This window comes from Equus asinus, chromosome 13 (assembly GCF_041296235.1).
Source record: "Equus asinus isolate D_3611 breed Donkey chromosome 13, EquAss-T2T_v2, whole genome shotgun sequence".
In the NCBI taxonomy this organism is placed as follows: domain Eukaryota; kingdom Metazoa; phylum Chordata; class Mammalia; order Perissodactyla; family Equidae; genus Equus; species Equus asinus.
Window position 1 is genome coordinate 59,046,645 of NC_091802.1, and position 27,070 is coordinate 59,073,714.

The following is a 27,070-nucleotide window of genomic DNA, read 5'->3' on the forward strand; positions in this document are numbered from 1 at the left end:
ACTGCCTCCCATCCCCAAAGGGCCTCCAGAGCTTGGAGCACAATAAAAGAGTTCCCGCTGGGGGATGTCACCTAATTGCAGTGATCACAGAATTTAAAAGGACCAAAACAGCCCCTGCTCTCCAGCTCGCAGGCTAAGACAGAGGGCGCTGGTGGCAGCATGCCCACGGGCATACGATTTGGAAAACACCCGGGATGAGCCGTCGTCCCAGGAGACCAGGAGGCAGCACGTCTAAGTGGAGATCCCAGAGGTGAGAGGCATAGTGTGCGAAGTGCACAGTCTGAGTGAGGGGCTCCCCAGACCTGCTCCTTAGACAACGCGAGCCTGAGGTGTTGGTGGCCCCAACTCCCAGCTGCACGAGCCAGCACCCCCCACCCTCCCATCACCTGTTTCCTTCACCCTCTACCCCCAGCGTCCAGAACAGCGCCAGGGACCTTGTGGGTCCTCAGCAAACATCTGTCAAGAAACTTCCAGGAAGAATGTCGCTTTTCAATTCCTGCCATCATGGCCATGCTGGCGGCTTCTCCTGAAGAACCAGGACCAGGAAGAACACGGGCCACCACCTCACAGGAGCAGGACAAGGACCTGTCACCACGAGCAGAGCACACATACCACGTGCACAGACATGGGAGAGGCCCTGCACTGACACGTCAGGCGGGGTAGCAGGACCACGGATGAATTTTTCTTCTTTCTGATTTTTGGTATTTTTCCATTTTTCTATACCAAGCGTGTACTAATGTCATAATAGGAAAAGCTACAAAAATAAGAGCTTTGTTTTTTATGCAGCTACCGTGAAAGGGGATGAGGATAAGAAAGCTCAGCTGGGGCCGAGATGGGGGTGGCGGGACCGTAGCGGAGCTTCCAGGCCGGAGGGGCTGGGTTCCAGTCTCGGGTCCGTTATTCGGAAGCAGGGAGCCCTGGGCAGGTGAGGTCCCCACTCTGTGCCTCGGGTGCCAGGACTGTGAAACGGGCTACAGGTAGAACCCCGCTTCTTGGGCCAGAGGAGCAAATGAGCCGGCGAAGGAAAGGCACAAAGGGGGTGTCGTGAGCGCCCACCAACGCTGCTGCCGTTTGCACTTGCAGTTCCCTCACAGGAGAGCGGAGAGGGCAACAGTGAGAGGGAGGAAATGAAAACAATAAAAACGCACGTTTAACTAACCCAAACGCCCCCTCCTCTGGAACCCCCTCCCTCCGCTTCTGGGGGTGGCTGCGCCCTGGAAGATGGTTCTCGGCTCAGGGACCAGCGAGCTCCGGTGTGAGGTACGCACCGTGGGGAGGAGGGTGCGCAGTGTGGCTCCCCTCACTCGGGAATTCGCATCCCTTCCCGACTGTGACCTTGACCTGAGCCAGACGGCTCCAGAACCCCCGTCCACCATCCCACCTCTCCCCAGGTCACCGGCCTGGGGTGGGCCCGGTTTGGAGAAACTAACGAAGGCGGAAAATGCAGGCTCTCAATCCTCAGCAGTGTTCTCAGCCCAGCCCCTCAGGCTAATACACGGCTACTTGCTTTTTTTTTTTAATTTAAGGAAGTTGAATTTCCTTCTCCTAGTTGGAAACGACTCATATTGTTTTTCTCTTAAAAACACTTTAGGACCAAATTGGATTTTAGTGTCAATTAAAAAATAAACATATAAAAACATTATGCGAAAGTGGAAGAAGACAGTCACAAAAGACCACATAGCGCAGGATTCCTTTCACGGGAAATGTCCAGAATAGGCAAATCTGTAGACACAGAAAGTGGATTGGTGGCTGTGGGGAGGGAGGGTTGGAGGGTGACAGTTGGAGGGTCTGAGGTGTCCTTTCGGGTGATGGAGTGCGATAAAATGGACTGTGGTGGTGGTCGCACAACTCTGTGACGGTGCTCGACACCGTGCAATGGTGCACTTTCTGTGGGTGAACTGTATGGTGTGCGGATTATACCTTATTAAAGCTCTTACAAAAAATTTTTTAAGATAGTCAACCAAACGAATGGGAAAGCAGCAGATGCCCGTTGCCAGTCTGGGCAGCCAGTGGGCCTCCAACCCCCCCTCACTGCCCGTCTCCTGCTCTGGGCTCTGCCACACAAACCCAGGCAGGTCCCCAGTCATGTCAGCTGCTCTCTTGCCTCCTGCCCTGGCCTCTGCACACCCCACATGTCCCACCCCTGTGCACACACCCTTGGCCTCCTCCTAGCCCCTCCCTCTGTCTCTCAGAGCCGGCCTTAGCCATCCACTCTCCAGGACAGAGCCCTAAGACAGGGCTGGGGGCTCTCCTTGGGGTGCCCACAGCCTCCTGTCCTCACCCTGCTGAGCACGGGTCGCTAGTCCTAGGATGTTAGTTACTGACTTCGCTGACCTTGCGGGCTCATCAGCAGGCCCTGCAGGGCGAGGACCTGGCCTCTGGGCTCCTCGTCACATGTCCCAGCCTCACAGGGCCTGGACCGCAGCAGGTGCTCAGACAGACACTGCTGGACGAACAGAGCGGCACACAGTTTTTGCATCGGGGACCTGCATTCCTGATTCTCGAGAATCTGTTTTACAGGACACGGCTTTAATGTGATATTATTTCAATAGATTAGTCCATGTAAATATGTAGTCAGCGTGTTTGTCATTCTCGATGACAACACAGTATGGCCGTTTGTTTAACTGCTTCCCGCCTGGCGGGCATTTCGCTGTCTCCAGCGTTTCCACTCCGCGTGCCGATACAAGCATCCTTGATCAGAGAAGTCTTGGCACTTTTGGCAACTTCTGTGCTCTGTATCTCCTGAAGTGGGATTACAGGATCGATGGGCATCATCCATTTTATAATTCATTACGTACCGGCAGAACCACTGTAGAAAGACCGCCTGGAGCAATGAGTATTTCTCTAAGCCCTGCTGGGACTCACTGTTTCTATATTCTCAATTTACTTGTTTGCTAATATAAAGAGGCGAATTATATCAGGTCATTAAAAATCCTATATAGTTTAACCTTTCATCGCTTAGCCTGACAAATTCCCATTTACGGTGAAGCTTTTCCGTGAAGAGTTTTTCCACGAAGTTACTGCTCCAGGACTCCCACCTCATGTTGGGAGGTGATTACATCACAAGGGTGCAGCCCTCGTGATGGGATTAGCGCCTTTATAAGAAGAGACGGGAGAGAGATGATCTCTTTCTGCCACCTGAGGACACAGCGGGAGATCTGCAAGCCAGGAAGAGAGTCTTCACCAGACGCCGAATCTGCTGGCACCTCGATCTTGGGCTTCCCAGAACCATGAGACTGTGAGAAAGAAATGTTTGTTGTCTAAGCCGCCCGGTCTATGGTGTTCTTGTTAGAGCAGCCCGAGCTCAGACAGCGCCTCCCCAAGTCACCTTTATCCATCTGTTCCCTCCAGCTATTTCAGGATACATTTTGGTGTCTTAAAAGATCTGTCATGTTAAGGCGATGTCATCTTTAAGTAAAATTCTCCCACTCGGCCACACACACACACACACACACTGCACACACATTGCACACACAAACACACACACACCTTCCCCCTAGAGAGGTTGTGGGGTTCACCTCAGGGATGCTGGATGTCATCCACAACAAGGAAGAGAATGTCACTGTGTTGGTGTTTTTCCAAAAGAGGAGATACGCTATAGAGAGTTTCTTGAGCAAAAGTTTCCTTGGTCTTGAGAAGAATCTGACAACCCATCCTCACATGTGCGAGTCCTACCCACTCTCAGAAGCCACCCAAAATGCCAGCTCGCCCGGGAAGCCCTCCCCATTCACCTCTGCACATCCCACCCTTATCGACATCCTCCTGGAATTGGTTTTCTGTGCACCAGTCTTATCTCTTATTGAATGTTGAGCTGCTTCAGGCCAGGAACTGTCTCTGACACGTGTCCGCATCCCACAGTGCCAGGAGAGGGACTCATAGAAGGTGCCCTGTAGATGTGTGAACAAATGACAGGGTGTGTGAAGGGCAGGAAGGGACCACAGCTGCCTGCTGGTTGCATCGAGTCACTTGTTCACTGTGAGCTTGCATTCACACCTCAACTGGGGGAAGCTGGGATGTCATAACCAGGAGATTTCCAGCTGTGTGCACCTTGGGGACAGAGATGGAACCCAGACACACAGATGTCGGATTTGACCGCTTCAGAAGAGTGGAGAGAAGAAAGCCCAGTGGACGAGCTGGAACCCAGGAGCAGGGGCTTCATTTGTACAGAGCTGTACGAAGGGGACAGGAGCTGGACCATACTTTGTATTTCCCACATGATGAATTAACCAAGTTCCAGACACAGAAGTAAGAGATTATAATAAAAAGCTTAAATGTTCCATCCATCAATTCCACCGCTGAGTATATATCCAGAATAATTGAAAGTAGGATCTCAAAGAGATATTTGTACCCCGTGTTCATAGCAGCATTATTCACCATAGCCACGTGGTGGAAGCAACCCAAGTGTCCACCAACAGACGGATGGGTAGCATGTGGTCTATGCACACAATGGGATACTATTCAGGTTTAAACAGGAAGGACATTCTGACACCTGCTACAACGTGGATGAACTCTGAGGACATCATGCTGAGTGAAGTAAGCCGGTCACAAATACTATACGATTCCACTTGTATGAGGTCCCTAAAATCATCAAAATTGTAACAATAGAAGGTAGAATGGAGATCACCAGGGGCTGGGGGAGGGGAAACAGGGAGTTGTTTGTCCGCAAGTTGTTCGTTTGAAAGAGTTCTGGAGGTGGAGGGTGGTGACGGTTGCACAACAGTGTGACTGTACTTAATGCCACTGAAATACACACATAAAAATGGTTAAGACGGTAAATTTTATGTTACATGTGATTTACCACTTTTTTAAAAAAAAAGCTTAAATGTGTTCCTGTATGATAGGGACTAAACCTGCATAAATGTCACCAGTCACTGCCAAACCCCACTGGGGTTCGACATGTTCAGATGGCTGGAAACGGGTTGGGAAGAAGGAAGGGTCGTTCTGTGTTCTCCCCAAAATGTTGGCACGGATATTTCTGTGACTCTTCTCATATTTCTTGTCTTAGTCCTTTCCGGCTGCTGTCACAAAAATACCATAGATTGGGCGGTTGAAGCAAGAAATATTTATTTCTCACAGTTCTGGAGGCTGGAGGCCAAGATCAAGGTGTGGCAGCTTTGGCATCTGGTGGAGATTCGCTTCCATGTTCACAGACGGCCGTCTTCTCACTGTGTCCTCAAGGGGCTGAAGGGGAGAGAGAGCTAAGCCCTGTGGGGCTTAGTTTCCACACATGAATATCGGAGGTCACAAACCTTCAGTGCACAGCATTATGGTGAAAAGAACACAATTCTCATCATGGAGTCTCTCTTTTGAGTTCGCATGCCCTCGTGAGCTGATCAGAGAAATGATCAAGGAGTCCGTTCCTTCATTCAACAGGAGTTACTGGCCTGAGCCCAAATGCCAGGAGTATGAGCAGGGGTAAGCCGGCTGCCCACCTCGGGACTCAACCCAACAGGAGAGAGAAAGACTGGCAAACACACAAATTAAACGCAATTTCATGAAACGCAAAGCTAATTAGTCAAACCTTTAAACTAGCCAATGCGTGTCGAGTGGTCCTCCATTTGGGAAGGTCAGCAGAAGTCCAGCATCCTGATAGCTTACCTCCCACAGCCCCTCCACGTCCTTAATCTCATGCTCCCCGTCCGGCCTCAGTGCCCCCTAAATAAACCACCAGGCACACCTAAGGGGTCACGAGGTTTCGCCTCCTCCGCTGGGGGAGGCCTTGTCCTGGGAGACGAAAGGCTGCGATTTCATCCCGCTCTTGTGACGACCTCGTTGCTTTTCCTTTCTGGGCCTCAGTTTCCCCATCGTTAAAACCAGGGAGTTGGGTTCAAGACCCCCTGGCCTCTATTCTCTGATCTCCCACTCTTCTTCCAGAGAGAGGAGCCCAGGATTCTGGAGAGTTCTGAGCTAATAAAAGAATTATGCTTCCCGTTTGGATAAAAAATGAGTCTAACAGAAGGGAATTGTAGAAAATGACGCTCAGGCAGGTTTACCAACTCATGGCCGACAAACCACAGGTTCAGAGCCCGCTCGCTTCCCAGAACTGACGTTTACACACGGGCTCAGCTTCCCGGGCGCCTCACGGAGACTCCCCTCTTCCCGCCGGCTCCAGAGGGGCCGCAGAGCTCCCCCCAGCAGCCTTTGTAAAGGGGAGAAACCTCAGCAACGAAACACTGCCTTCACTCTCAGGCCTGGCACGTAGGGCCACCCTGGGATTTCACTGCAAAGTGGCGTCCTTGAAATATGCAGCCGCGTCCCCCTCCCCAGGATGGCAACTCCCCGTGGTGGAAGCCGCCCTCCAACAATGTGCAGAACGCAGGGTCCAAGACTGCCCCCTGCCCCCAGCAGAGTGCTGAGTCTGGAAGGAGCTTGGGGCCTCACATCGGGAGCAAACCCTCTGCCAGGGCAGCAGGTGTAGCAGCAGCCCGTATGCCTGGTGCCTGCAGAGGCAGAGAAGCCGTCCGTCTTGCAGAGGCCGCCCCGGCACCGCGTGCTTGGGCTCTACACGCTCCCATAAGTGGATAGCTAGGATTCTTGCACACAATTCACCACCAGACAGGCGCCAGCATAATGCTTAAAGAATGTTCTGCTCATGGCTCTAGTCTGGAAAGGGCCTACTCGAGCCTCCCCACCTTGCTGGGTGCCCCTGTAAATCAGGGCTTCTCAAACCCTGACATTAAGGGCCAGATCATTGTCTGTGGTGGGCCCGTCCTGGGCATTGTAAGCTGCTGAGCAGCATCCCTGGCCCCCACCCTCCAGATGCCACAGCACTGCCACCCCCTAAGTTGTGACAATCAAAGAGGTCTCCAGACCCTGGCAAATGTCCCCTGGGACCAAAATCACCTCTGGTTGACAACAGTGCTATAAATTAAAGCACCACGGCTACATCCGGTGGCAAGAACTGCTCGTCTGCAGCGAATCAAGTAAGCGAGAAGGCAGAGCCCTCCACATCACTCAGCAGGCCCCTCCTGTCATGTTTTCTTGGATTCACCACGTTCCAGATGAGTTTACCAACAAGTGAGAAAGATTGTTGTCCTCATTTCCAAGAAAATGATTCCCGATCTTTCCGGAGGGGCTGTACCGTGGCAATATTGTTTCATTTCTGCACCACCGAGCTCTCTCTTACCCCTATCCCCACCCCAGTGGGGGTGCGTTATCTGCACCTCTTAAGTTCTATGAAATCACATACGTGCAGATCAGATGGAAGTTTTCATGCTCCTGGGGGCTCCGTGTCTAAAGGCACTTGGCTGCATTCTTTGGAAAGGATATTATAATATCAATCATCATCATCCACTTTTCTAAGCTTGGATTTTTGTAAAGGGAATCTCTTTTCCTGTTTGAGTATATACCGTATGTGTGTAAATTTCAAGTCAAAAGGGATAAAAACATTTTTATTTAGAATTTTGACAATCTCTTGAGATAACCAGCAAAACAGCAGGTTCTCCCCAACCCAGGGGAGATGGCTGACCTACAGCCTGGGGGAAAAGCCCAAGGAAAGTGGTTGGATTCGTCAGGACAAGCCAACCGTTAAAACATGTCGCCGTCACATCTCACACCCATCGCAGTTGGCCACAGCTCAAAGGTTGGCCTCCATGCAGAGACTCGGGGCCCCGGCTGCTTCCAAGTTAGGTCTCCACCATCCCATGCCTCCACAGTCACCCTGGCATCATTCAGTCACAGCCCAGGAGACGAGGTTCCACCCCCAGTACTCAAGCCCTTTGCCTGGAAGTGACAAGCATCACTTCCACTCTAGTTCATCAGAAAGAACTAGCCACATGACCCCCCAGGAGCAAGGAGTGTGGGGTGTAGAGCCCCACTGGGCAGCCTCTTTCCAGCTACAACCCAGCAGCATGAGGGGAGCACAGCCCAACAGCACCAGCCCTCCGACTCGGCCCCTGGGCCAGCAGGCAACACACACATGGCTCATGACGGGGCCAGTCTCATGTGTGAAACTGGACCAGAGTATTGAACCAAGTGACTTCCTTCCCAAAGGGGAGGTGACCCCAAGACCGTCAACTGTACATTCTGTCACCTATCCCAAGGTATCAAGTACCAGGAAGTTACAGGGGGCACCATCTCCCTCACTGACAGGCACTAACAGAGACGCCAGGATAGTGGCCTAAATGCCCAGCCAAGGAGGGGCTCCCAGCCCAACTATTGAACCAGGTCTTAAAACAAGGAGCATCTGATCTGCGGAGAGTGCCCGATGGTGGGAGCAGAGGTCACTGGGATTGGCAAATGGAACAGCAGGGAACATAGGGTGGAGGAGGGGAGTGGGAGGGGGCAGTGTTGTCCTGGCTAAACCAGGTCCCAGTGACTGGACATCAAATGGACACTGACTCTCGGTTCTGCTGTCTTGGCCCTTCTACTTTAAAAGGCCATGGGCCCGATGAAGCAAGCACATCGTGTTCTCCGCAGAGGGCTTTATGTAGACAGGGACTCACCTCACGCCTTCCCCCTTACACCTGCCTTGAAGAGAGAATCAGGCATAGCAGAGGGTTTGGGACAAAACCACCGTGTGATACCAGCCCGGCCCCACCTGCTCTTAACACTGCAGCCAGCAAGGCTGAGGCCTTCCAGGCGGCCAGACACAGAAGGAGTCCACGGCTGGCAGACTCACCAGGCACCCGCCTGCCCCACCACCAGCGGCCAATCCCAAGGTCAAGCGGTGCCCCCGTGCATCCTGAGTGCACCCTCTCCTTTCCTGGTGCGATAGGAGATCCTTCTCTCCACCCCTCATTCTTGGTTACATCTGAGCCAGGGACTAGCCGCATCCCGTCTGCACCTGGGGATGCAGAGCGCTCACACGACTCCTGCCGAACAGGATCTTCAGGCCAGCTTGCTGGCAACTATGTTCTTCTTTTTCTTTTCTTTTTTTTTTCCCAATTGCCCTTCTGGGAGAGAGAAGAAAAGCCAGGTCTTTTGGAAACACCTATCCGGCTGCATAGATAAAATCCATCAGCGTTCAAATCGCAACACTGAAAAGGAAGCTTCAGGGAGGGCGGCCCCCAGCTGCGCCCAGTCGTCCTGTGCTGGGCCGCTAGATTTGCTCATTATCCTCCCCAGTCTGCCTCCTCCACCCCGCCCCCTCCCCACCAGCTTGGTCTCTCCCGGCTCTATTTTTGCGGTTGATCGGTGCGCCTCTGTTTCCCAAGCAGGGGCTGACGTATGTGTATTTCTATACATTCTTCCCTCCAGTGAGGCTTCGGAGCCTTGCAAATGGCACCTTATGCAAATCAAGGGCTCCTCCATCTGCTTCCGATATTCCCCACTTCCCCTTAATAACCTGTTTTAGGGGATGTGGTACATGCAGCAGATGATACAACTTTATTTTTGTAAACCCAGTTGGTCCTGGAGCGCTGGCAGCCACAATAATAGAAGAACGCGCCTGTTACTGCCTCTTGGTGAGCTTGCTGTCAGGCAAGCACCTCATTAAAACAAGCCAGAGAAGCTCCGAGAAGAAGAAGGGAGGGGGTGCGGCCGGGTGCGGCAGGGTCCCGGCAGAGCAGCACGCGGAATCCTGCCCCCACTCTCTGCCCGGTCGGTGTTCGCCGTGGGTGGAAAATATGTGCTGAAGTCCTAACCGCTCTCTGGTGCCCTTGAATGTGACCTTATTTGGAAACGGGGTCTTTGCAGATGTAACAGAGATGTAAGTTAGGACGAGGTCACATTTGAGCAGGGTGTCCCATGTGACGGGTGTCCTTACCAGAGAGGAGGGGACACGGAGACACAGGGAGAAGGCCACGTCACGACGGGGCAGAGAGTGGGAGATGCAGCTGCAAGCCCAGGAACGCCGAGGCTGCCGGCCACGCCCGGAGCCAGGAGAGGCGAGGAAGGACTCGCCTGCAGGGGTTCCAGAGGGAGCAGGGCCTGCTGACGCCGCCCCATCGCACGTTCCGGCCCTGCTGCCAGCAGCCTCTGCTACTGTCCCCCCAGGAAGGCCCCCCAGGATTCCGGGTACTGATTCTTCAGCTTCCTGTGAGTTGACAGTTATTTCGAAAGAAAAAGCTTGCTCCCTTTTGTTTTGAAAAGATGCCGCAAAGCCCAGCAAAGTCTCGCCCCATTCTCCCCCCTCCCCCACACGTCACCTGCCCTCCAGGGGGACTTGAGGCCCAAGAGTCCGACTTCCAGCAAGGAGGCGAGGAGAGGCGCTCAGGAGGGGAGCTCTCACTTAGAGCCTATGCTTTCAAACATCGTGGAACCTGCTCCCAGGAGAGAGGGCGTTGGGGCTCAGGAGCGCCCAGTGGGATTCGTACAAAGAAGGGAGGAGGCTGAAGTGGGGTGGGGCAGCTGGCCACCAGTGTGGTGCCTGAAGTGCGGAGGGCAGTGGGCACCACAGTGGCCCGTGGAAGGGGGAGGGGGCTGGGCATGAGGTCAGGGGGAGCAATAGGCCGAAGACGCAGGTAGAGAACCCAAGTCTGTGCAAGAGGAGGGACCTTCCAGAGGAGACGGCAAGCTGGACCTGCAGACACCACCGGGAGGTGACGCCGCTGACCGTCTGGGGGCGGTCCCAGTCAAGGGATCTAAGGGTGAGTGTTGGGGAAGGAGGAGACGAGGAAGAAGAGAACAGAGGGAGAGAGATGGGTGTGAAAGCTCCTGGTGACCCTGGGAGCTCCAGAACAGGTTGGCGAACTATGGCCTGGGGGCCAAACACGGCTCACTCCTTTGTTTCTAAACAAAGCGTTACTGGAGAAAGGCCAAGTCATTCATGTCTTCTCTGCGGTGCGGCCTTCGTGCTCCAAAGGCTTCTTGGCCCTGGGGGTCCGATGGTCGCATCCACTGAGTTGCCTAGATCCCGTCTCTGAATCCCCCGTCATTCTCCTGCCCACAGCCCCCGTCTGCAAGGGTCCAGCTGGCCCGGGCCTCCAGCCCTCTTCCCTCTGGTCTTACGCACCTAGAAGGCCATGAGCCCTTCTTGTTACGGAAAGTTGAGATGAACCTTGGTTCTGTGTGTGTATTTTGGAGGTTGGGGGTGGTGACTATCAAAATGCGGGTTTCCTGACCTCATGTTCTGCATCCTCTCTTGTGACCCTGGCCCTCAGCCTGCTGTGAATAAACACCCCGGCACTCATCCATCCGACACATTGGGTGCGTCGGCCCCGCACGAGAGTCTGAGATGCACACAGGCCACAATCATGGCTTCTCCATCTCCATGCCTCGGTCAGGTGCCCCGACATTGCTCACCTAAGGGGTGAGCTAACAGCAGTTTATTTCGAAGTTGTGATGGAATCCATCCATGCAATTCAGCACCAAGAGGCAAGCCAGTCCTGCAAGCCAGACCCGGGGAAACCAGAGTGGACGGTGGTCTGTCCCAGCAGATCATTCATTCACTCCAGCGGTTCATTCATCCACTTAATCATTCGGTGCTGGCCTGCGGAGGTCCCGGGGCTTCACAGACAAATGAGACTCTGCCCCGGCCCTCAGGGTGCCCACGGCCCAGATGTGATCATTATTACAGAACAGTGTGACGTCGTGGTGCGGCGTGCGCAAAGTGCTGGGGGAGCACAGAGGATGAGGCCTTGAGGGGCTTGGGAGCAGGTCCTCCGGGGGCATTTGCATTTTAAAAGAGGGTCCATGTTTAGCGGGGGATTCCAAGCAGCGTGGGGTGGGTTGGTAGAGTAGTTTCGGTTGTATGCGAGGGGGTGGCATTCCAGTGCCTGCTCGGGCCCCCCTCGTAACCTCCTCTGGGGCATTGGCCCTGCAGCCCGGGGCCTCCACCGGGCCCGGGACTCAGCAGGTGTTGGCCATGAGCCCGTCCGCTTTCTCCTTGGGAAAAGAACCAGCAGGCTCCTTGCTGGAAGGTGCAGCACAGAGAGGCCCCGTTGTCATTTCCAAGTCCCCAGACCCCATTCCTCAGTCCCCATACAGACTGTGCTTGCGTTCAGGGGGAGAGGCTCCTGCTGCAAGCCCCCGAGGGACTGCAGTGTAGACGCCCCACCCCTTCCCTGCCGGCCTCTGCTCGCAGCCCTGCCTGGAGGCCCCAGGTGGGGCGGGCAAGGATGCGCAGGAGGCAGGCACAGGCCAGCAGGTGGGGCCGGGGAAGCTGGCGGCTGCCGTGCCCTCGTGGCTTTAGCATTCCCATATCTAAGGCAGCTTCACTTCTAAGCAGCCAGTGAAGGACAAGCGCCCTGTAAATTTAGAACTCGTGATGGCTGCTGCTTTTGGTAGTCATCTTGGCGCACGGGGTCGGGGGGCGGGGAGATGGAACAATCCGCTCATGGCGGCACCAGCTCATCCCAGCCCACGCAGGCGCTTGCAGCAGGGATGTCTTCCCCAAAGTCGAAAGGTGTCAGCCCCTCAGAGGCCAGGTCCCCACCCAGCCCCGAGGGCCGCCCCCTCCCCACTACTTCCACCAGCATGTCACCACCAAGGGGCCCTCGGCCCCCGCTCCCCATGGCCCCTCCTTCCCTTTCTCACATTTGGCTAAAAATAAAGCCCCTTTTGGCAGCAAATACACTCAGTCTCCCCAGAACATAAGCTTCCTGGGAATCCAGAAAAGCGAAGAGCTCTACCTCTCATGGAGCCCAGATGGATTCCTGAAAATTTGTGTCAAACCAATTTCTGTAAATCCAATCATGTTCTCACTGATTCACCTTCATCTCAGAAACAGCTCCCTCCAGGCCAGCTGCTCGCCGGACCAGCTCCCCTCCACGCACACAAACACGCCGGCCAGCGATGGGCTCGAGCAAACACCCCGGTCCCAGAGGAACCGAGGCCGGGAGAGGGTCCCCAAGTGATGGGAATACTCGTGCCCCGATTCTGCTGTCAGGCCTCAGGTGTCCAGGAAGCGGGGCAGACCCGGATGCGAACAGCATGGTGCCGTGGCCAGCCTTTCTTTAGACCTCGCCTGATTTCTTCTAGGGAGGTATCACCGGAACTAGCCTCTTGCCTGTCACCTGCATTCCCAAATCCATCACAAAGTGGTCCTCCGCTGTGTGACGGATCTGAGCAAGAACACCTGCAGGAGAGAGGGGGCGCAGGGGAAGAGGCAGACTCAGCTTCTCTCTTGTAATGTCTGTCACGTGCTGGTCTCAAAGCAAGCGGGGGTGGCCTGCAGCAAAGCCACCTTCAGGCTGGACCACGCAGAGCCCTTGGGTGAGGGGCAGAGAGGGGGGTGAGGCAGGGGCTGGCATGAGCTGACCTACACTGTGGGAAGATGCCTCTCGACAAGGACAGAAGCAGGAACAAGCCTGCAGGCGGGGAGGCTGGGGATGGTGCTGGTGACCAGGGGGATGGAGACAGTGGACAGATCCAAGGACCAAGGCCAGTGGGCTGGGCAGTAGACTATATTTGAGAGGCTGGAGGAGACGACAGTGACCTAGGCCAGTGACAGAAGCCCATGCCTTCAGGGTAGGGAGCCTCCTCCTGCTCCAGCAGCTGCTCTCCAGGACAGATCAGCCAGGGGTAACCCTGGGGCCCAGGCCTCTATCCCCCATCTTGGTGATGCTGGAGAGAGGGTGCAGGGCAGAGAGTCATGGCCTTGCTGCCCTGTCTGGGGGTGGCAACTGTCGAATCGCCTGCACAGTAACCATCTGGAACCCTGGGACACAGGCAAGGCCACAGGGACCAGTTCTTGCTCCACGGCCTTCTTTTGTCAGGTGACTATTAAAATGTGTGTGTGTGTGAGTGTGTTGGGGAAATGTGTGTGTGACTCCTATGGAAATAGCTCTGAGTAGTCAGAGTTGGATGTTGTCTGATATTCAGAGGCTCTACGGGTGGACTTCACTGGTTTATCGGGAGGAGGTCTACCCAACTGGATTATACATTGGCTAAAGGAAAGAAGGGGGTGGGAACGTGCTCAGCACCCACCCTGTTTCAAGCCACACTCATTGTTTCATTTCATTTTCACAGCATCACCCCCATTTTCCAGATGAAGGAAGGTAAGGTTCAGAAAAGTCGTGAAAAGCTAGTGGGTGGGGCAGCTGGGGTTTGAGCCCAGCCATGTTATTTCTGCTGGACCACACAGCCTCTGCCCTTTGTTCCCCTCGTGGGACAACCCCCAGGACGGGGACAGGCCGAGCTGTCCATCCTCCCCAACCGCAGGTGGCCGCTGGGAGCCTGGGTGCAGCAGGGTTGAGGCCTCAGAAATCCTCCTGAGGTCATGCCCCAGGTACCCCCCAGGCTCACCCCAGACACCCCCAGGCTCACCCAGGACACCCCCCGGGCTCGCCCTGGCCACGCCCCCAGTGCCCCCTTTGGCTGACGTCGATAGAAGAGAGAGTTAGAGGCATTGTCATGGAGGGTGGCGGTAAACCCACCTGTCAGGGAGGGGTCCCCTGATCACTTGAACACTAGGAAAAACCAGCATCAGCACCGCCCAGCCCAGGGTGCCCAGGGGTGGGGGCAGGCAGCTCTCAGGGGGGCTCCTGGGGCCCCGGGCTGAGCATGGGAGCCGCAGAGCACAAAGGGGCGCCCCGGGCCACCCTGGTCGGGTAGTCTGAGCAGCCTTCTGCGAGATCTGTGGTTATAATTTTGTCCTTATTATAAAAGTAATACATATTCACTGTAGAAAATTTAGAAACTACACATATGCAAAAAGAAGAAAATTAAAAATAACCCATAATCCCACTAACCCGAAATAACTCCTGTTAACATTTTGAGCATACATACCCTCCCAGACTTTCCTAGGCATAGAATATGTATTTTTGGTACTAAGTGGGATCATACTGTACATTCCATTTTGTAACTTTTTTCCACTTAACTACATATCATACCAAATCATTAAGTATTCTTCTATAATATCATTTTTTAATGGCTGAAAATTAGCCAAAGAATACTAAAAGGATGGCCGAGGACAGGAGAGGAAATTTGTACCACACAGAACATGGCAATTAAGCATTAAATAGGAAAATGCCCTTTGCAAACAAATCAGCTAGATGATTCTAGAAAATAGGGTTTTTTTTTTAAAAAAAAACTTCTTTTCTCTTTAATCCAAATTCTACAATATCCTAAAACCAAGACTGTTGTCTGATTTGAGGATCTGACACTCAAAAGAGAGCTCCCCTCGGCTGTGACATCTTCAGAAGGAAACATCTCAGCTCTGAAGTGCTGACTTCCCTCTTGCTGCAGGTATCATAGATGGAACTTTTGTGTCCCCCCCCAAAATTCATATGCTGACGCATCCCCCTCCACTACAATGGTATTTGGAGGGGCCGCCTTGGAGGGGCGATTAGATGAGATGAGGTCATGATAGTGGGGCCCTCAGGATGGGATCAGGGCCCAAAAGGAAGAGACCCCAGGGCTGGCTCTCTCTCTCTCTGTCTCTGCCATTCGAGGACACAGCGAGAAGGCAGCCTCTGTAAGCCAGGAAGAGAGGCCCTGCCAGAGCCCGGCCACGTTGGTGCCTTGCTCTTGGACTTCCAGCCTCCAGGGCCGTGAGAAATAAATTCCTGTCCTTTAAGCCTGTGTCGTGGTGCTTTGCCCTGGTGGTCCGAGCAGACGAAGGCAGCAGGTAAGGCGGCTAAGACAAATTTGACACTGTCAGACTGCAGTCATCTCGACTTTGTCTGCCCCCATCTGGACTTCGTCAACTCATTCCCGGAGGAGAGACCCGTGGGTGCACACATGCAGGAGAGAGGAGTTAGGAACCTCCATCAAGGGGGGGGGGTCCCCCAGGACTCACATGTTCTCTGCCCAGAATGAGGCGTGCCCTTCAGATAGGAAATGGGGCCTCGGGCTGGGGTCTGCTGGAAGGCAGAGGCTTTCTGCTGGTTCCACAGCGACATCAGAGATGAAGTGCAAGGTCCTTGGGGACGGTCCCCCAGGGCTGCTCGAGAGACGAGGCTCGGGCACAGCTGCCTGCACTACGCTCTCAAGATGGTCTCACCCCATAGCTTTCTTCCCCCGCCGTGAGCCCAACAAGAAAGGCAGAGATGAACCGAGAGCACACTGGGGGTGCAGGGGCCAGAGCCGGAGCAAACTCCAAGAAGAGCCAAGGGGGCCCCTGCAGGGTCACAGGGGACTCTGGAGAAAGCCTGGGGCCAAAACTAGGGGCTCCTGGACGGGGACCAGGGCTGGGGCCCTGAGAGCAGTTCTGTACAGACTCAGGCCCTCACCAGAGCAGGGACGACCTGGGTCCCGGAGGGGCTGAGGACACCCCAGGTCCAGCCTTGGAACCGGCCAGAAGCTGTTCCACATCGCTGGTCCTCAGGCTTGGTTGACAATCCAAGGACGAGAGTGTCCCAGGGCAGAACCAAGGGTGACCGGCCAGAGGCCATGCCGGCCCCTAGCCCCACTGCGACCCAACAGCGATGTCCTTGGAGAAGAGATCCGAGCCCATAATGCACCACTGTTGCCAAGCACCTGTGTCTTCCAGTCTATTTTTTTTTTTATCTTTTCTGTGAGCTTTAGGGAAGATCCTTTAGGAGAACACCAACCTGCCATGTACAAAATGAAGACAGAAGCTCTCCGCCCACATAGAAGTCACTTTGATGAGCGCCCCAGACTGACCCAGGGAGAGAACGGGGTTCAGGGACTCAGGCAGAGGGGAGCTCTCGGAGTCGCAGCTCCAGGGGTTAATGTGTCAGCATCCATGGCGCCCAGAGTGGCCCCACCCAAATCTGTCCAGACCCTTCCAGCTGTGACCAGCAGAAACTGGCCCAAACTGGCTGAAGCTGCAAGGAAGCACGCACGCCATGACAGGAAGTCCAGGCTAGGGCTGGCTTCAGGGCTGGCTGATTCAGCACCCCTCTCCGTCATGAGGACACAGGGTCTGTCCCCTGCCTCCTCTGTATCCCCTCTCATTGGGCTGGGAGTGAGATGGCTGCAGTGGATCTGTAGCAATGTCCTGGGGCCCCTCATAGAAGCCAAGAACTTTTCACAGAAGCGGACCCTTCAGGCTCAAAGACACTCCTTTTGTCTCATCGGCCAGAATCGGTCATTCCTAAGAGTACAGGATCTCCCAGAGACCATGCGCTCAGCCTTGGAGTCTCGGGTGGGCCTCGCTCACCCAGGCATGCCCTGCCCAAGGGGTCGGGGGCCAGATACCTGCACCAAACCCAGCTTGGTGGGAAGACGGGGGAGCACGTGGGCGCTGCCAGGCGCCTGTCAGCCATCGGGGTCCTCTGTCCAGTGAGGTCTTCCCGCCCGTCCTCTGGAGAGGTCACAAGGAGACCTGCCCCCCTCTCATATTCCTTTACCCTCTCCGTCACCCCCAGACCACATCGCCCCAAACATGCCGGGTCCACAGGTGACCCAGGGGTGGAAAATGACCCAGCTGCCCCTCTGGGGTTCCTGCGCTTAAACGTCAGCTGCGTGGCCAGAAGGCCTGGCCAGGCCACATTCCAGGGTGCACAGGGCAAGACAGGATGGACAGTCCCCAGAGAGAGTGCTCACGCAGCCAGGCAAAGTCACCTGGGTAGGGACAACCGTTCTGACACGAGTGGCCTGTGCCTTGGCCCCAGGAGGCCTGCAGTGCCGCCTGCATTCGCGTGGCCACTGGCTGCCGCATAGTCCAGCGGGTCCGCCAGGTGGTGGGAAGGGATCACAGTTGGCCCAGCTCCCTGTTTGGTTGGGAGCTGCTGACCCCTCAGTCACAAGCCGGCCTCTGGGGAAGGGGCCAGTCTCCCCTTTCACCGGCCACCCAAGGACTCCAGCCGTCTCTGCCCAAGACCACTGGCTGCTGCAGGTCCGTCTCCACGGGGCCTCCCTCCGCAGCTTCTTGAGCACCCGGGACTGTCTCTGCTCTCACCCTCCTCACTTCATTCCTGGCTAGAAGTAAGCTGGCCCTCAGGGGACGGGGAGGGATAAGGACCATCCCCGTGGCCTGGCCGTTTGACCCCAGTCACCCCCATTGCACTCTTCACCATCAGATGCACACCCTTGCCTCGCATCACAGAGACCTGGCAGCACCAGTAAAATGTGCCACCGCCCCCGGTAAATCTGCCAGTCCAGGGTCCACCCTCAGATACAGCTCAGTAAACACACTTATGGCCACATCGGTTCTGTCAATGGTGTTCCATCACCCCAGTGGACAGATGGGTGAGCCAGTCTCCCCCTGACCGTCGGGCCACCCCTGGTAAGCTCGGGCCTCCTGGCCAACGGCTTCTTCCTGTTGAATGAGGCACCAAAGAATCTCAGAGGAGCCGGCCACGGGCATGTGGGGGCCCACTCGGCCCTGAGCTTTGCACGGATTGTCCCACACTGTCTTCTCCATCCTCTGAGAGACCCAGAAGGTGGGACATTGACTTGCTTGGCGGGTGTATGGTTCCCGGGGCTGCAGGAACAACTTGCCACAAAATGAGTAGCTTAAGTCAGATTTATTCTGCACAGTTCTAGAGGCCAGAAGTCTGAAGTTCAGGTGTCTGCCGCCCCGCTCCCTGCAAAGGCTCTGGGGGGATCTTTCCTGCTTCCTCTAGCTTCTCGTGTTGCAGACAATCCTCAGTGGTCCCAGGCTTGTGGCTGCATCACTCCACTCTCTGCTCCGTCTTCACTTGGTGTTCTCCCCTGTGCATCTCTGTTGGTCCTTTCCTCTTCTGATAAGGACAGCAGTCTCGGATTTAGGACCCCCTGTCTCCTCCAGTAGCACGTCATCTTAACTTGATTACATCTGCAAAAACCCTGTTTTCAAATAAGATCGAATTCCCGGGTCCCGGAGTCAGACTCGGACATACGGGGACACAAGTTAGCACAGTGTAGGTCTCTGCTGGGACATCAAAGGGGGGAGGATGACCACAGACAGGGAAGGACACCCCCAGTGCCACCTCCCTCCCGAGACCCAGTTCCCCGCTCTGGAGTGGAGCTTTCCATGGATGCAGAGAAAGCAGGATAATAAAGGTGGGCAGGGTTTTGAAAATCATCCAGGCCAGCCCCCTGCCTCTGGGGCAGCACCAGGGTAGCAAAGCGCTAACTGAGGCTCTTGAGCAACATGTGGTTCCTTTAAACTCAAGAATTTTGAGACGAAAAGATCAGCGGTCTCTAGGTGCCTATGTGGGGTTTGGAGGTCTATGATTGCCATGAGACACAGGAGGCCACCACCACGAGAAGCTCAGGCCTAGGCCCCAGGGCCCAGGTGATGGTTTGATTACAGCAGGTCCCAAAGCAATTCCAAGACTATATGTAATAGTCAAAGCAAGAGTATGGCCCCCATATGTAAAGAGCACCCTGAAATGAACAAGAAAAACACTCCATGGAAATACGGACAATGCATATGAACAGAAAGTGCACGGAAGCAGAAATGCAAATATCAATAAAGACAGAAAAAAGATACTCAACCTTCCTAGAAGTGGGGAAATGTAAGTTAAAATCATATTTTGTACTCTTAGACTGAGAAATATTTTAAGAGATAATAATAACTGATATTGGTTTGGTGGAGGATAAAGGATTCCCATATAGTGTGGTGAGATCTGTAAATACTTTCAACTCGGTAAATAATCCAGCTGCAGTCATTAAACTGTAAGATATACATAGCCTTTGCCCCAGTAATTCTACTTTAGAGATTTTCTCTGATAAAGCAGAAACTGCCAGGAAAATAGTTACGGCATGAACAACGTATGTGCCTATGTGCACGCGTGTGTTAGTACGAGCAAAGGGGAAAGTCTGGGAGGAGACACTTCCAGATGTTAGCAGAGGTCAGAGGTAACCCAGGAGAGCTGGGTTCAGGAAGGGACAAAGGAAACTATTCATTTTCCTTTAGACACTTCTGTCTTGTAAGAACTAATACCATGAATGAGTAATGACTTTTATAATTCATGCAACTGAATTTTTTAAATGACCAAGGAAATGATTTCGCAATAAATCCGTCCATCTCCCATGCTGGGGCCGGTAGGGTCGCCAGATTTAGGAAATACAAACACAGTTCGAATTTGAAATTTAAGTTTGAATTTCAGACAAACAGCAGTTTTTAAAATATAAGTGTGTCCCAGGAAATATTTGGCACATACTTATACAAAAAATTCTTTGTTATTCATCTGAAACTCAAATTGAACCGGGCATCCAGGGCGTTATCTGGCAACCCCAGCTCCAGAGAAGGGAAAGGAGGAAACAACTTGACAGATCTCTAGAACTCTAATTTAAATTGATTTCCTCCTGCTCCCCATGAAAACCCATCATACCCACGATGATCTTTCTCCCCCAGCGATCACACGCACACACGTGCACACACACTCACGTTTTCATCATCACTCGTCACCCCTAAGAGAACATTCTTTGACTTGGCCCAGCCTTGACCTGTACATGCTGATGTCACATCACACGGGCCCTGCCTGAGCCTGGCAGTGCCGGTGCATGGAAGGCAGTCAGCAAAGCTGGGGAGACTGATTAACCGAGGACTAGGGGCACCAGGGCAGGAGGATGGTGCCCCCTCTTAAAGGCGCCTGGTGTCGAGCTTCTGGCCCGTTGGCTATGCAGGGTCGCGCCCCACTTCTCAGCCAGGTTCGGCATCTTGCAACCTTCTCACCTGCCAGATGCCCCTTCTTCCCTCCTCTTTCCCAGCGCTGAACACACAAAGCACCAAACCTCATACACAGCAGCCTAAGCCGTTGCGGCCAGAGGCAGGCTGTGTTCGAATCCCGTCCACATTATGGATTTGCTGTCGGTGAGGAGCCCCGGGGATGAGGATGGGGAGGCTGGGGTCAGGGTGAGCTCGGCCAGGTTGTAGGTTGCTCACACTCCTTGAGCATCAGTGTCCTCACCTGGATAAGCAGAGGCCAGGCAGATGTTCTCAAAGGGACTCTTAAGCCTGAGTTTAGGGTCAGGCATGTCCCCAGGCCTCCTATCCCACCGCATGCCCTTGGACTCCACTGGAAAGCACCCACCCTTGTCCACAGCTGGAGAATGTGACCACTGGCCACCGGAAAGTTCTGGGCCTCTCCTCCAGGCCCCGGGATCCTTTGCTGGAATCACCGCTTAACCCGAGTGCGTCTGTGTCATCACGGAAGCCGCCACAGACAAGACATTAGCATTACAACCCACACTGATCTTTGTCAATTATGCCGCAGTGTTTGAGCTCTAACCAGCTTCAAATTGAATCAGGACGAAATCATCAGAATAAAAAGAGCCCAAACCCCAGCCTTTCAATTCCAGCGTTGGGAAAAAAAGTTATACATTTCATAATGGCCTTCTACCCCGTAATGAACAGGAAAAATAAATTAGATTCCAAGCTAAGGGTATATTTATGCAATTTCATTATGTGCCCATGAGCAAGCCTGGTTTTCACCAAGATAAAAATGAGCTCTCAGAAACACTCACACTAAATAAATGGAGTGATTTAACAGCTTAACGGGGAGCGTGGAAGAGGAACTGAAGGACAATGTCAAAAATGAGAAAATAAAAATAAGAGGGCCTTACTCTGCACCACCCCGCACACGCGCACAGCAGCCTCTAGAGCGTCCTGCCCACGAGCCGCGTGCCAGCCTGGCCCTTGCGGGGCAGCCGCTCTGCTCTCTCGCTCCAGGTGACCTACGGGCAGGAACAGAGGAGGGAACATGTGTTCTCTCCCTGGACACGGGAGCCACCGGTGCGACGGCCAAGCCACTGCGGCTCTGCCCACTGGTCAGCGGAGAGTCCGAGCCCCAGAGCCCCAGACCCAACGGTCAGTGCCTCAGAGCTACGCCCGCTCCTTGCGAAGAGGCCGCCCTCTGTGCACGGGCTCTTGCAGTAGAAATTCCGGGTTTGTCTCAGGGCTCCTCTTTCTCATCACTAACCTTTCTTCATCTCCTTTCCAGGAGTGCCTCTCTGGTCTCTCTTTTGCTTCCGTGTCACGGCGGCCTGATGCTCAGATGGCACCAGCTTCGAGGGCAGAAGCGGCACCTGCTGCCCATTGTTGAAGGCGGGCCACGTCCACGGGTTTCCTCCAGGGTGCCCACGCAGCCCCTGCCCGGCCTTCCCAGCAGCGTTTCTCTCGACGGAAACAAAACCTTGTTCTCTGCTGTCTTCAAACTCTCCATGAGTGGGGCCTTTTGTTTTGGGGTGTTGTTGTTGTGCACGGCTCCGAGACCCCATGTGAGAGGCGTCGTGTAAGCTCGGTTGTTGCGAGGGTGGACAAAATAATGGATTTATTTTTATTCTTTCTAATGGATATTTACAAAGCTGGAGGGTGTTTCCCGAAAACTCCAGTGGTGTCTCGCGGGCACAGACAGAGATCGACAGCTCGGGGACCCTCTCAAAGGCAGCAGTTTCCACTTCCTAGGTTGCCCTTTTTAGCCTCAGAAAGCAGCTCCCTGGTGCCGTAAACAAGGAGCGAGGAAAAGGTCATCACCTCCTGCAATGTCAGTCCTGGGAGCACCCCAGGAGGAACCTCCCTCTTGGATAAGGAGGAGGAAATCAAGGATAAGGACATCAAGGCTCAGAGAGATCAAGAGGGACCCCGGCTCATCAGCGGGGGAGCCGGGCTGACACCAGCCCACCCAAGAGAAAGAGCATGCAGGCCGCATGGGCCACTTTAAATTTTCTAGGTGCCACATTAAAAAGTAAAAAAAAAAAAAAAAAAAAAGTGAAATTAATTTCAATAATATATCTTAGGTACCCCAATATATCCAAAATATTATCATGGCGATCTGTATCCACATAAGAAATTATTAACGCGTTATTTGACATGCTTTGTCTGTGTGCTGAGTCTTTGAAATGCGGTGTGCATGTTACGCTCACAGCTCATCCCGATTAGGACCACCAAGTATCGGGCGCTCGGTACCCGCATGTGGCTGGTGGTCACCGTCTTGGATGAGGCAGACACAGAGCTCCTTCACGTCCCAGCTGTCTCACTTACAAACAACCCCAAACCTAAAAGAAACCATGTGGCCGCACACAACCCAGCACATGGAAGCCGACCCGTGAAGGGCAATATGCCAAGCTCTCAGAAATGTGTCTTTGCAACCTTCACAATCAGTGATTTTTCAAAACCGCCGTGAGATCGTAACAAAAATCACCACTTCCGTGACCTTTCGAGCATCTTCTGTGTCAGGAGCAGAGGACTTCACAGGGGATGTGTTGTTGCGCCCTCCCCAGAGCTCTCTGAGGCAGGTGCCACCATCACCGTGACCCCCCATCCATAAACAGAGGCTCGGGCGGGGCTGCCCAAATCACACGGTGAGTCCACAATGAACCAGGAGTGCAACCGTCAACGTTTATCAACCTCTGAGGGCAGAAGTTCCCCTCCTGACAAAGAGAACCGACTTGGAACCAAACAGGTTGCCCGATTCCCACTCTTCTCACTTTGGGGGCCTTCAGCTACTTGAACAGAGAGCAAAACCAAGACTCTCCTGCCAACTTCACATTCCCTCCTTTACCGGGGCCTCCAAGGGGAAAAATAAACAAACAAGCAGATAAATAAATACAGCCCGATGAAGATAAAGCGGGCTGTGGAGAGTAAGCATGCTGAGCACGCACCCACGTCGTGGTCTCAGGTGTGAAGCTCGCTGGTGCAGACAGAGCTGGAATTCCACACATAGCGGGACTCTTGGCTACAGCCCAGTGAAAATCCAGAGCAACTGGTCAACCAGGAAAGACACAGCCAGCGTCCACAGAATGGGGCAAGGAAGGCACGAGGGGCGAGCCGGCAAAGACAGGGATGCCCCCCGCAGCCCAAGAAAGTGGCCGCGAGGGTAGCTGGAGTGCCAAGAAGCTCACTGAGGACACTGGGGTACAGAGGGGCTTAAACACCCACCCTGACCCCCACCCACATTGTTTACAGGCTCTTTCCTGCAGCACAAGGTCAAGGTCAGGCTCACATTGGCTCTGGCTGTCATCCTCACAGCAGCCCCGTGAGAGGTGAGGAAGCCGTGCCTGGTGGGGAAGCTGATGCTGGGGCTGGTCAGCATGGTGGACACAACGCCGGCCGGTCACTGATGCAGTGTCACGTGCTCAGGTGTTCATGTGACCTCGCGAGTCAACGAGGCCCTGTCTGCACGAGGGGAAGCACCAGTCGGCCCTTAGGATGCTGTAAGGCTCAGGATGGGCATTATCCCTCCCCGTGGGCTGCTCTGTTGTCACGTGGTAATTGCTGGTGTGGGAGGAAGGAGTCTTCAAGGAAACATGAGGAGTGGAGGTCTGGCTCCCTGGTTGCAGGGGGACTTGATTTGGAGAAAGAGGCAACAGAGGAGTGAAGAGGAGAGGAGGGGAGGGAAAGAGCAGAGAGAAGGAGTCCTCCCAAAGCTTCGAGGAGATTGCTGCTCCTGCCGGAGTTCCTCCACTCTCCACGCCTCCCACCTGCCCAGCCGACCCCGACTCCCTGATACCCACCTGTGGGCTGCACCTGCCACAACACGGCCACCAGTATGCCAGCAGACGGCACCTGGCCACCTTCCTCCAGGGCCCGGAGTAGGACGTCAGCCCATCCTCGGGCTCCGTCTGCGTCCCCGAGCCACCCCCTCGAGGCTCTTACATAACTCGGGTCCTTCCTCACCCCAAGCAGGACTCCTCCATCCCGCCCCACCCTCTAGACACGGGGGCGTAACATCTGCTGTACTGTTCCTCTCCAAGAGAGCGCCTCCCCCACACACCGCGCCCCAGACTCAAACACTGCCCTCCTCCCCCCGGAGGCAGCCAGGGATGAAAAATAACATAAAATAAAAACATGCTACCACCACCGCCCACCACATCATTAAGGGAAAAAAAAAAAAGTTTCCTACAAATAAAAGTCTTTCCTTCTTGTCCTAGAAAAACAATAACGAATCCTGGGGCGCAGGAGCGCGGGAAGGGGGCGGACGGGACTATGCCGGCCTTTCATATCTGTGGCTGAGATCATCTTTGATGTTTCTCATTTTTAAAAAAGAGAGACATCCACACAGACGTGCCCCCACAGTATTGGAGTAAGGAAAGGGGTTAGAATTCAGCGCCAGGAGGCAGTGTCCAGGGTCCTGGTTTCCCCTGCCCTTGTCCTCGCTCCCCTCCCTTCAAAGGATCACGTGGAACAGAAAAGAAGGAGGGGCCCAGTTTGGTTGGGATCCAGAGGCCAAGATCTGCCTCATTGGAACGTCCGACGCAACGGGGAGCATAAGGGAGCACAGCCCGGGGCCACGCCAAGATGGACACCAAGCCCTGCTGAGCCTCTGCACCCCCGGCCCCGGCACACCTCCCACTCCGGCCACCTCAGCATCGCTCAGCCCCGAGGGCCCGGAGGGAGCAAGGGCTCCCAGAGTCCTTCCAGCCAGCCCGTCGCTCAATGTCTGCCTTCCCTTCCAAACGCTTCCACAAAAACTCAAAGGAAAATCTGTAATTCTTTCCCCAAGAGATGCTGTCTAATCCACTTCCTGTTATCCGATTCAGCCTCACCATTGAGGTCCAGGAAGGTCACAGCTGTAGTCTGGATCTCAGGAGGTTTATCTCCCTGGACCTACATTCCTACCTGTTGCCACGGCTGAGCCATAACCACGGGAACCCATCGTGGACAAGTCTAAGGACAGCAGGGGACAGTCTGAACCGCAGGCTTCTCTCCTGCCAAAACGGAGGGATCCAGCTCACGAACCCCAGAAAGTAAGTCTATGTTTATGGAGGACCTACTGGGTGCTTCACAGAGCCCCCATTTCAGCCACACGGGTGGCTGTCCCCATGTAAACGGGCTGACAGGCTCCATCAGATGAAATGTTGCCAGCAGGGTCCCACGACTGCTGAAGTGTGGTCCTGCCTGCACGCTGAGCTCTTCCAATCTTTGCCCCAAGCCCTCCATTCCCACACCCCAAAGAGCAAGACTTTCTAAAGAAGGATGACTGATGGCTTGTCCACACCCTCTGCCACGCCCTGCCAGCCGCGCCAAGAGCAGGGTCTCCCTCCGTTCCCTCTGGCCCGCTCGCGCTCCTGGCCATCCTGTCCTTGCAGTTAAGGCCCACTGCATGGCAGGCACCTGCTCGGGGCTGAGAGAAGAAGGTGGGTGCTGGGCACTGCCCTCCGCATGTAGTGAGGGGCGAGGAGCCCACCAGGGAGACGAGCAGGCACAGTCACCGTGACGGAGAACCGCGCAGAACCACAACAGAACAGGGCAAGGAGCACTCCAGCTGCCCAGGGGCTCAGAGATTAAGGATCTCCAGACACAACATTCCTCCTTTTCCCTTTTCTATTAAAAATCTGCTGTTTGGGGGAGGGGCAAGGGGAGAACCAGGTATGGGACCCCCACGAGCCAAGGCCCAGACAAGCCCTCTTGTCCTCTCTCCTCGGGGTTGGGGCCAGGTCCACCCGCCAAACAAACAGACGCCTGGAGCCCAGGCACAAATTGTGGTGCTCCATCTTCAGAGAGCACGCCGGGGAAGAGAGAATGGCGCCCGTCCATCTAGGTCAGCAGCCGCTGGTCCAGCATGGCCCGCATGCAAAAGGCCAGCAGAGGGAGGCAGGGAGGCTCTGGGGGCAGCAGGCGAGGCTCCACCACAGCCTCCCTCCCTAGAAAAGGCCTGGGTGTCTGGGCCGCACCCACCCCCGCCCACATGTGCCGCGTCTCGGTGTCCCCTGCTGAGGGACCTGATCTACTCCCCCTCCACTTTGCCGATGAGTCACTTGGTGGAGGCCCCGCCGTGGGCTGGCTGCCTCCCTGCGCCCTGGAGGAAAACCAGCTTCCCTCCTCACTCACTTCAGTCTGAACTGCCTGGAGCCACTCAGAACATTCCTTTGCCTGTCCTCCGATCCTATGAAAAAGCCAAGCTCCCCGGCAGAGCCTCGCACAGGGCTAGTGACCACGGCCTGCGAACACAGCGCAGTGTTCCGCCAAGGCCTCAGGAATTGGCCTTGGGAGGACCCACCCGGCTCACATCGGATGCTGTTCCAGAGGCCGCCATAGATGCTGCTATAGATGCAGCCGGAGCGCTGGGTCCCGGGACCTGAGGCTGCCTCCTGGCGGGCACGCGTTCCCAGCCGCCCTCACCCGCTGCCCCGGCTCTCTCCCACGCTCTCCCAGAGAAGGACTGGCTCCCAGAACCCTGAAGTCCTGCCTTGTGGGGGGCACTAGGGCCCCCTTCCCTCTCAGAAGAGCTTGCCAGGCCCCGTGACGTGGCTCTGTCACCACCCCCAAAGCCTGTCCCCTTGGTTTCTCCAGGGGCCTTGGGTGTGCCCAGGCAGTGGTCCAGACCCTCTGAAAGAAACATGCTCATCATGCAGCATGAGCTGGCACACAAGGGGCCTGCTCGGGTCTGCCACTTGGGCTCATGTGCCC

The 27,070-nt window shown here is 54.8% G+C and overlaps 1 protein-coding gene and 1 long non-coding RNA gene across 7 annotated transcripts in view; one reads left to right on the forward strand and one right to left on the reverse strand.

Annotated features, from left to right (window-relative positions):
* The window catches only part of RBFOX3 (RNA binding fox-1 homolog 3), a 445,764-nt gene that overhangs the window by 369,128 nt on the left and 49,566 nt on the right, over positions 1-27,070 (reverse strand). The window lies entirely within an intron of this gene.
* On the forward strand, positions 12,605-15,398 carry LOC139039997 (uncharacterized). Its single transcript, XR_011493531.1, has 4 exons — positions 12,605-13,598; positions 13,852-13,880; positions 14,978-15,069; positions 15,276-15,398. It is a non-coding gene; the product is annotated as an uncharacterized lncRNA (long non-coding RNA).